At 35.3% G+C, this 11,333-nt stretch overlaps 1 long non-coding RNA gene across 2 annotated transcripts; it reads left to right on the forward strand.

The window, feature by feature from the left end:
• The first annotated feature begins 3 nt into the window (after positions 1-3).
• LOC141583989 (uncharacterized) lies at positions 4-9,921 on the forward strand. 2 transcript variants are annotated; one of them, XR_012516829.1, is made up of 3 exons: positions 4-280; positions 1,809-1,927; positions 8,281-9,921. It is a non-coding gene; the product is annotated as an uncharacterized LOC141583989 (long non-coding RNA). The 2 variants fall into 2 exon arrangements; XR_012516828.1 differs by having other exon boundaries at positions 125-728.
• The last annotated feature ends 1,412 nt before the right edge of the window (positions 9,922-11,333 follow it).

Below are 11,333 nucleotides of genomic sequence, written 5' to 3' on the forward strand. Positions count from 1 at the left end.
GTGCCCGCGCGCTGGAGGTTCTGGGGTTCGCATCCGCGCGTTCGCGCTGCAAGACTCGGCAAGTTTGTTCCGACTGTAACTCCGGGGATGAGGACCCGGGTCTCTCGCCCCTCCTCCGGCTCCGCAGTCCCCCACCCCAAGTGGGCTCCCCGCCCACAGCAGTGCTCGGCCTCCTCCCTCCTGGCCCCCTCCCTTCCGCTGGGATTTGGATCTAACCAATGAAGCTCCTCTCTCGTCAGGTTGTGCGAGGACCTGTTTGTACCCACAGTCAAGGTTGGAGGTAGAGAAGTGGTGGGTGACGGGGACTGCTGGGCGTGGGGTAGGAGGAGGTGGTAAGGAGGAGGGGACAAGTCCGGGCTCAATCGACCTTTGAGACCCTCCCCTTCAGGTGTTGTGGGGGGCGGTAGGGAGGGTGATGGAACCAAAAAGATTCTTCCTGGTAACAGAGGTTACCACCCACCCGGCGGACTCCCGCCAAACTATTGTAAAGTGGACTCCAGCCGCACCCTGGTCCCAGCATTTGCTAAGCTATGGCTTTAAAGACACCCCGTTTCTTTACCCGCCTCCACTGGACAAGCGCGCACCCTCCGCTTTGCTGCTCCATCCTTTTCTAGAGAGGAGGAGAGAGGTGGAGACAAGCGACCTCTTGTCAAAATCACTTTCACTTCTTGCGACACTCGTCTGTTTCAGAACGGAGTTGACTTACTTCCAGAGGTTGACCGCTTTAGGTAGGGGGAAAGGACGGCTGGAGAGAGGGAGAGGGGTAAAAGAGAAAATGTGTGTGTTACAGAGGAACACACACAGAGAGAAGGTGGGGTATGGAGAGAAAGGATACATGACGGGGACAAATCTTAGTTCCCTTGTGACGTGAAAGGGATCACTAAGCTCTATATCTTTAGCGTTTTACTGAGCAAAGATAAGCATTCCCAAGAGATCTTTGAAAGACATTTATTATTGGCTTCAAGGGGGAAAAGCGTCTTTCACATTAGTAATGATGCATGTGGAAATTTTTATATGATGGACCAATGAGCTAAGCAATTCCCATACCCTGGAAACAAACACCAATTAGGTTCTATTTGGAACTTTGATGACTTGTTCAGATTTGGATGACTAGTGGACGGGTATGAAGTGGGAACGCATTTTATTAGACAGACGTTTTGGTTTTTTGTGTGTTTTAAACGTTTGGATTCAAGTTTTCTTTCAAAGGGAAAGCCGAAAGTGCCCATCATGCGCAATAGCCAGAGCTCCGTGCTCTGTGTTCTGTACTGCTTCCTTCATGGAATTTGTCACACTTCACCTTAATTCCATCTCTATCATTCTTTTCTCATAGACTGTAGTCTCTCTGAGGGCCCGGGCTGGGTAATTTTTGCTCATCTGTGTTTATTTTATCTGTTGCTACAGTGCATGCCACATAGAATGTCAATAAATATTTATCGAATGAACAATTAAAGCAATGAATTGCTTGTTCCCAGATCCATCTTATAAATTTGGATGAGGTTCAAGCTCTCTCTTTTGGGAAACATAATTGAAGTACTAGTGCATCCTCCAAAATACACCATGAAAGCACTGGTCATTACAGATTCTCCACATATTACATTATTTCTCCAATCTTAATACTTTCCTACATTTTTAAAAAGAGAGTCTAGCTCTGTTGCCTAGGCTAGAGAGCAAGTAGTACCACCATAGCTGAGTGCAGCTTCTACCTTTTGGGCTCAAGGGATCTTCCTACCTCAGCCCCTAAGTAGTTGGAACTACAGGCGTGTGTCATCATGCCTGCTCAATGTATATTTATGTTTATTTTTTTGTAGAGATGTGGAGGCTCTACGGTGTCACCAGGCTAGTTTCAAACTCCTGGCCTCAAGCGATACTCCTGCCTCTGTCTCCCATAGCGCTGGGATTGCAGATGTAATGCCAACCCCTTACATATGTAAGCCTTTTCCTATACTTTCTAAAACCTAAATTGGTATTTGCTAAACTACTTTCCCTTGCAATTTTTATTTAAAAAATATACATATCAAAAAATAAACAACCTAAAATAATGGCTTTGGGAAAGAAGTTACATATTGTTAAAGATAAGTATCTTTAAAATTCAAATGTAAAATCTGTGAAACTATTATATTCAAATTAAAAGAACATTCTTTCAGAGTAGCTACTTCCAGTTATATTTTTGTTAACTGGGTTATAGTATTTAAGTTCACCTGAAGATAATACTGAAGACATCTTATTTTATTTTACAGTCTTTCATTTATGCTACTTTTGTATTACTTCAAGAAGACACATGTTGAATTTCACCACCTGAAATCTTTTTAAAAAATTGCCTATTAACATGAAAGTTTTTTTTAGAACTCTAACATCCTGAAAAGTTACAATTTACCTTAACTTACAAATATAAATATGCTATTTTTCCATGTAAACTCCTATTTGTGATAGCCCAGGATTGTGAATGAATTATACTACCCTCAAATATCATTATGTTAAGCCAGTCACATTTAAAAATTTTAACAAATGGGTTTACTTCAGATATAAGTTTCAAATAATACAGACAGCCCAACTGCTAAAATCTTAGGATGGACCCTTCAAAGTCCACAATGCCTATGAAATGCTTTGAAAATGAACACAAAATTTTGTTTTTATGTAATGCATTTTTCTGTAAGATTGTTTAACTCATATCAGGTTCTTATAGGCCATGGACAACTATAGTATAGACCAACATTTTAATATTAAAAAACGCTAGAACATTCAACCAAACAAGTAAAGGAATATTGGTAATTAATGTGTGATAAGCATCTCTATCCCATTTTATAAGCTTGCCCATTGCTGGTTATTATAGACTATCACGTAGATTGTAAATCTCTTGTGGGTACTCAGTCCCATTTATTGTCAATTTATCGTATGTCCAATGAGCTTGGTACACAAAATATTTGAGTCTTAATGAAGTAAATAATTTAAAATAGTTCAACCTGTTCCTCTTTTTTTTTAAATTAATTCTTTCTGGTAAATATTGAACCAATTGTAACCATTCGAGTAGGGTACTGGTATGAATTACTGCTTTAAATTCTGAAGGCTTGTAGATGTAGACCCAGTTTGAAACATTTCTGTTCCAAGAATTTAGAAGCTATTGACAATTTTAGGTTAATGTATTTCTCTGCCCCTTGCATTTAGCATAGGTGAGAAGAATTGATTTGATATTATCTTAGTTAATACATTTCCTTATTTGTATTAAAACAGTGTTTCTATTGAAGTATTACCTGTATACCAGCCTATTATCAGTCGAGTTATAGATTTTTTAATCTTCATTCATTTCTTATTATATGTATATGAGGTATACAACATGATGTTTTGATATGAGCGCGTGTGTGTGTGCGCGCACACACACACACACACACACACACATATAGTGAAATGACTTTTACAGTCAAGTTAACATATCCACCAACTTACATAGTTATCTTTTTGTGTGTGAGGTGGGAGGACCTAAAATCTTCTCTCTTAGCAAATTACTGTTCAGTGCACAGTGAAATATTATTAACTATGGCTTCATGCTGTACATTAGGTCTTATCATCATATGTAACTATAACTTTCTACACTACAAGCTCTATCTCCTAAATTCCCCTCCCCACCATCCCTTCTTTGGTAACTACCATTCTACTCTCAGTTTCTGTGTACTTGACTATTTACAGATTCCGCAAATAAGTGAGAACATTTTATATTTATTTTTCTGCACTTTCTGTGTCTGGCTTATTTCAGTTAGTATTATGTCCTCCAGGTTCATCCATGTTGTTGCAAATGGCAGTATCCTTTCTTTTTTAAAGCATATATATACGTGTGTGTACATGTATTATATATAAATATATATATGCACACATTCATCCACTGATAGACACACATAGGTTGTATCCATATCTTGACTATTATGAATAATGCTGCAATAAACATTAGAGCTCAGATATCTCTACAAGATGCTGATTTTATTTCCTTTGGGCATATGCCCAGAAGAGGGATTGCTAGGTCATATGACAGTGCTATGTTACATTTTTTGAGGAACCTCCATACTGTTTCCGCAATAGCTGTACCAATTTACGTTCCCACCAACAGTGTACAAGGATTTCCTAATCTGAGGGAATTTAGCATACTGTATTTGACTAAACATCTCATAATGCCAGTTAATACTGCTGTCAAAATAAGAACTTTTTGACATAAAGTTAATGTAAATTTAGTTATTTCAGAGAAATTACTTTAAAAAATTAAATTAGGACAATATTTTTACCTGAATAAACTCTACATATGAAATTTGGAAATTCAACTATTATAGTATATATTTTAATTATTAATTATGTTTTTATAATTGAGATCAAGTTGGACATTAAGACAGTATATGAACTAATAGTCTCCAAGCTCTCACATTAATTTAAATTATATTAGGAAATATTAGTTATTCAATATTAACTTTTGTTTTATTTGGAAGTCTGATTTTTTAAATAAGTACAAAGAATACAGTTTAATGGGACACAATCCAAGTAACTCATTTAATAACTACTTTTTAGGCTTAATTGAAAATGCCTAATAATATGTGAAGCATTATTTTATTCGTCAGACCTTGAATTCTGAAATAAGCTCTAAGAATAAGTTTAGAGGTACTACCCCAAAGAGCCATGATTCTCTCTCTCTGTGTGTGTATGTGTGTGTGTGTGTGTGTGTGTACACATGTGAATGTTCTATAAATCCTGTACAGAGTACTAATTATTAGAAAAAACATTAATTATGTTGGTATATGTATGGTATGTGTGTATTTTTAAACTTTCCGAAAAAGATACTATTATTAAGAAATAGATTTATTTTCAGCACCTAATAGTAACAGTTTGCAAAGATTATTTCTGCATTACCAGTAGTGTCCCAGATTAAACCATATAGTTCATGCAGAGGAGATACACAAAGATGTAAATACTGACAGGTCTGATTCATTTGAGGACCGTTTAAACATTGTCAAATTTGTTCCTAAGTGCATATTTTATAATAAATTCAATGTTATGTCCTGTTTCAAGAGTGATAAGGGACTAGTAGAACTACTTTGGAAAGCAGTTTGCCAATATATTTAAGTTTAACATATTCATACCATATGACCAAACCATCTAATTTTAATTTTGTAGCTCCAAGAAACTCTCAAACATGTTCATGAGGCGACATCTAAAATATGTTATGTTGTTCATAATACTGGAAACTTAGAAACAAATTAAATGTCATTTAACAGGGAAGTGGATACATTATATTGTGGTGTAAAGAGAGAACTAGACAACAATTAAAATAAGGAAATAAAGTATATGTTGCAATATAAATATGCCAGGAGTAAATGTACACAAAATAAGCAAGAGGCAGAATAATGAAAACATTATCAAAGAGTTAAAGACACCAATGACAAAAACTGTTTAGCTTACAAGATAATGGATTACAAATAAAAGAAACAGTGCTAAAACTCCTTCTGCTTGTAAGATAACGAAAACTAGCTAGCATGGGTTAACACCAACATGGCTGTTAAAATAGAGTTTGCACAGAATAGACATACTGACATCACACCTTGAATTTTCATTGCATGTTTCATACTAACTCCTCCCAAATTTGCACATGGGACCCATGAGGAGGCATGAAGAGATACCTGTACATGCCCAAGGACCTTCCAGACCTCCTCTTTTCTTCCACCAATCTCCTGCTAATTCCAAAATCTACCCCTTAAGCTTTTCTAATAAAATTACTACCTTCAAGTCAGCACAGGGAGACACATTTCAGCTGGACTCATGTCACCTTGTTACTTAAATTGCAATAAAATCTTTTCTTTTCTCAAAAGCTCTGTGTCTGATGACTTCTAGTGCATCAGGAAGCAAACCTCTTTATCTCAGTAACAATAAGACCTTCAGCAAATATTCATATAACATTTAAAACATAAAAAATTTATGCATTTTGTCCACATATATGTAGCCATATGAAAAAGTCTGCATGAAAAAATAAGTAACAAATTCAAGGTAATGAATATCCATGGCAGAAAGAGGAATGAAATAACTAAGAGAAACAGTAACCACTTCAACTATTTATGTACTGCTATCTCATTAAAAATATCTGAGGAAAATGGCAAAATGTTAAGATTTGCTAAATCTGATGGTCAGGACTTAGATGTTCACTATGTTACTTTTTTTTGGAATTCATTGTCTATTGTGGAGCAAGGCACTATAAAACTTTCTAGCTTAAAACAATTTATGATACTCTCTCACAGTGCATAGTTCATGCACTGGTTCTCCCAAGAGATCTTTCACCCCAGTGCAGTTAGATAGTGGCTAGGGCTGGCATAATTTGAAGGCTTGACTGAGCTGGACATCGAACATGGCTTATTGCTTTACATGACTGGTATACCTCAGCTAGAGAGAGAATTGGCTAGATTCTCTTTCTTTCTCTCTCTCTCTCTCTCTCTCTCTCTCTCTCTCTCTTTCTCTCTTAAGTCCTCCTTACTTAGCTAGCTTGGATTGCCACATAACATGCTGGTCTCAGGGCATGTTATGTAGCAATCCAAGCCAGCTAAGTAAGGTGGCTTTTATATATGCCAACTGGCTTTCCCAAAGTAAACGTTTCAAGGTAGGCTGAAGCTGAAGACTTCTTATGAACAAACCTTGAAAGTCACAGAGCATTATTATACTGGCCAGAGCAGGTTACAGGGTCAAATTAGATTCATGCAGAAGGGGATACACAAAGATATAAATACTGAGAGATATGATCATTTGACGGCCATTTTTGAAAACTAGCTATTATACATATTTTTCATATGCCTGAAATATTTCATAGAACAAATTGAATAGCACTTTATAAGAATGATGTGATGGTTAATTTTGTGTTAACTTGCCTAGATCAGAGTACCCAGATGTTTGGTAAGATATTATTTTCAATATTTCTGTGAACGTATTTCTTAGATGAGATAAAGATTTTAATTAGTAAATGTTAAGTAAAACACATTATCCTCCGTAATTTGGGTGAATCTCATCCAATCAGTTGAAGGCTTTAATAGACAAAGATTGACCTCCCAGAAGAAGGAATTCTGCCATCAGGTGAAATTCAGACATGAAATGCAATATTAGGTATTCCCTGAGTCTCCAGTCTTTCAGACTTCCCTAGAGATTTTGAGTTTACCAGCCCCTATAATTGTGTGAGTCAATTTGTTAAAATCTCTACAGAGAGATTGATGTACTCTCCATTGGTTCAATTTCTCTAGAAAACCCTAACTAATAGAATTGCATCGGGATATAAAATTAAATAAACATTTAATCTCATGTATGTTCAATTTTTCTAGAAAACCCTAACTAATACACTTGTATGGGGATATAAGATTAAATAAACATTTAATCTTAAATGTTCTGGGTTCTAGTAAAATTGTGTGTCAATTCAATGTTAAAATTTTTCTTGCCTTTCAAATGCCATTGAATTGTTCCAAAAAGTGATATGAAATTATTATAGAACTCTGAAACTTATCTTACAACAACTTATTGTTTTTGTTACTCTTAGAATGATTGGTTTTTTATGACAGTTAATAATTCATGATATGTGGACCTTTATAAATGCTAAACCTACATAAACTATTACTTAGATTCTAAATTAAACATTATATTTGAATTTTTTCCTTTTTATTTTTCAATTAAACAATGCATTCTCTCTATAGAAATTTTGGAGACAAAATACTATGAAAAATTATATGTCATACAATCATTCAAGTAAAACACTTTTTTAAACTCTTAAAAAAAGTAGGACTAAGCCTTTGCAAAAATATCAACATTTACTTTACAAGCTTTGGGAAAAACAGTAGTGAGGGAGCATATCTGGCAAGTTAATAAGCCCAAAAAACAAAGATGCAGAATATACTGTGTACCTTATGCAATTTTATTGTATATGTTTGCATTGGATTTTTGTATTTTATCATATTTTTTTCTGTTGATATGAAGTGATTCCTCTTTTAAATATGTTTATAACCAGAAGAAAACATAAATTAAACCTAAAGAATGAATATATTTTCACTAATCATTCTAGACACAAACATTTTAGTCTTTCAAATGTTTATATCACAATCACCTTTAAAGTAAAGCACAATGGCAGAAATGTATGTGGCTTTTTATGTATCTTTAAGTCCCCAATGCAGAACCTGTAATGCAAACCAGGCACACACAAACTAAATGATTAAAATATCATAGATGTATACCAGCCTGTCATCAAACCAACACAGTGTTTGAAATTAAACTTTTACTTTCCAGACAAATCTGTGAAGCCTGAACATGATACAGTGGTGAAATATTTGGTCCTCAGAAGACTACGAAACCAGACTGCTCTTCATTACCATCTGGTGGCTACTGCATGGAGTGGCATTAACCACAATTTTAAGAGAGAGTTAAAGGGACTGGATGTCATTAGAACGGATGGAGAACCTCAATAGTATTGATTAATATTGAAAATGCATGAGGAGGGTTTGTGACTTTACCATAGAAAAGTATACCACAAAAAGTTACTTACTGCAAACAGTTTACAGTGAGGAAAAGTTGAATGTTTGATTTATGGATAGCGTAAAACTGCCAAATTACTCCTTTTTGTTTTATAATTAAAAAAAAGACATTTTGTTTGTTTAGTGATAAATTCTGTGTAGCAAATTATCTGAATCTACTAAAACTTTCAGTCATCCATGTATCTTCACATATCGTTTGCCTCAAAAATACTCTTTTCTTTTTTATCTACTTGGAAAATACTATATATCTTTAAAATTTAGATTAAATACACCTCACTTGGGAAATCTGTGTCTTCCCAGGTAGAGGTTTTGTTATCTGTCTCTACAGACTACTGTATTTCTGTGGACCATTTGCCTAACAATTTATTTTCATGACTGACTGAGTTTCTCCAGGATATGATATTTATTTACTCTTTCAAGACCCAAGTTTTAAGCATTTAATGTGCTTATGTAAGGAGTGAATCCACGTGGAAGTTTATTGTTATTTAGAAAATAAATAACAATATTTTAAACCACTTCAGGTTAAAAGACACTGAGACAAGGGACACATTTAGGTTTTGGAGAAAGTAAATGTCCACATTGACATTCCAGTTTCCCACTCCCATCACAGAATTGCAAAGCCAAAACAGAACCAGAGAAATCATCTAGTTCTGCTACATTATTTTCAGCATGGAACTGAGACTCAGAGAGATGGCATGATTTTCCCAAGTTTCCGTATAATTGCTAACTACCAGAATCAGGATTGGAATCCCAGTCTTCTGACTCTTTCTCCAGTGAGGCTTTTATTCTGCTGACTTAATCCCTGACTTTCCTTAAGAGAAACCTTATGTCTAGGAAATTGGGCTTTGCAACTAAAATGCAATGCCCTTTCAGGAATTGAATCCTATTCTTGATCCATGTCAGCCCATATATATCTACAGGAAAGTTAGGAAATCATTAATTATGTTATTCGGCATAACAATAATATATTTTAAACTTTCATAAAGTTCTTGAATTTTTTCCAATCGTTACAATTCTAGACATTGATCCTAAGAAAATCACAAGACATTTATGTCGAGATTACAGACATGATGAGCAATAGGGCATCATTATTAATACCTTTTATTTTTAGTTTTTTTGGGTACATGGTAGGTGTATGTATTTATACATTTTGATGCAGGCATGCAATGTATAATAATGTTAATACTTTTGAAAAAAAAAGAATAGATTCCCTGGTGTAATTTCCCATATCTTTGGCTATTAAGGAATAAAATTTAGGGCTGAATGGGAAGAGTTCGAGGTGCTAAAAACACACCTTGTTTTTTAACTTCCTATTCTACCTATGGGTCAGGCTAAACATTTGATTTAAAAAGCAAACAAACAAATGAAAAAAATAAACAAAACAGATGACACAGTCTCTTTGAATCTGTTAAGATATATAGTTTATAATCTAGAATCAATTTTATTCTGTGAATGTGTATTTGATGCCATATCAACCAGTTTTTCCACCTTTAAAAATTATACTTCTAGGAAAAGCACTGTTAGGTATTTGAAGTTTAATAATTATAGTTTCAATAGTTTTATGTGTCCTCGAAGGTCAATAGCATGCAGCTGTTTGTAATTGTTGCTAAGGCATGTATAGAAATAGTGAATTCTGAGAGGACAAGGAGCAGGCAGATGCAATCACCTAGATGGGGAGAGAGTCTTAGCCAAGAGTGGGCCTAGTGGGAGGCCAGACACACCTGGCTTTGTGGCTCCTAGAGTGAATGTCCCACATGCAGAAACTTTTCTGAAGTGATTTTTTTTTTTTGTTTGTTTTTTTTTTTTTTTTTTTGAAAAGGAGTTTCACTCTTGTCTCCCAGGCTAGAGTGCAACGGCACAATGTCGGTTCCCTGCAACCTCCACCTCCCAGGTTCAACTGCCTCAGCCTCTCAAGTAGCTGTGATTACAGGAACCTGCCATCTTACGCCTGGCTAATTTTTGTATTTTTAGTCTAGATGGGGCTGGTCTAGACTAAAACTTTTAGGCCAGGCTGGTCTCTAACTCCTTACTTCAGGTGATCCACCCACCTCAGCCTCCCAAAATGCTGCGAGCTGCTGTGTCCAGCCCTGAGTTATTTTTTAAAATGGTTCTTGGTAAAGAAGTGAACATCCAGTGAGATTTTAAATGTCAATGTATGCTGAAAATGTAGCAAACTTGTGGTTTGAGCACAGTATCTGATAAGGTTCCATCTGATGCTAACAGGAATGGAAATTAAATAGAAAGTAGTAAAACAGTGCAAACATTTTAATCATCAGTAGAGACTATGGACAGTCTCTCTTAACTTATAGTCAGATTTTTTTAAAGCCTCCTGAAGATATAAGCACTGAAAATGTCCTTTTGCCAATCACAGAGAACTGTACATCTCCCTCTGCATGGTCTTTAAAATTAGTATCCAGTACTTCTACAGTGGCTACCAAATTTCTTGACCTAACTTTTCAAGAGTCAACTTGTAACATATGGGCCCTAGCTAAATTGTGTCTCATTTAATTTGTCCTCTACTCTGGCTTATTTACAGCCAAACTTGTGGCATTTAAAACTTTTTTTTAATGAATATAAATGTCTTCTTTCCTCCCTTCCTTTCTTCTTGTTCTTAATTTTAAAATTTACTTAAAACTTGGAAGTATCTGATTTGGGGAAGCTCTTGCTATGTTTTTTTACATCTTCTAATAAAGAAGCAATAATTTCTTTTTGTTTTATTTTGTTTGATGAAAAACAGATACTATTTTTCCGACTCATTTGGATATTCTTTGAAAAAGGAATCCCTTCGGTTAGATCATTTACGACAGA

Source organism: Saimiri boliviensis, chromosome 3 (assembly GCF_048565385.1).
Source record: "Saimiri boliviensis isolate mSaiBol1 chromosome 3, mSaiBol1.pri, whole genome shotgun sequence".
Lineage (NCBI taxonomy): Eukaryota > Metazoa > Chordata > Mammalia > Primates > Cebidae > Saimiri > Saimiri boliviensis.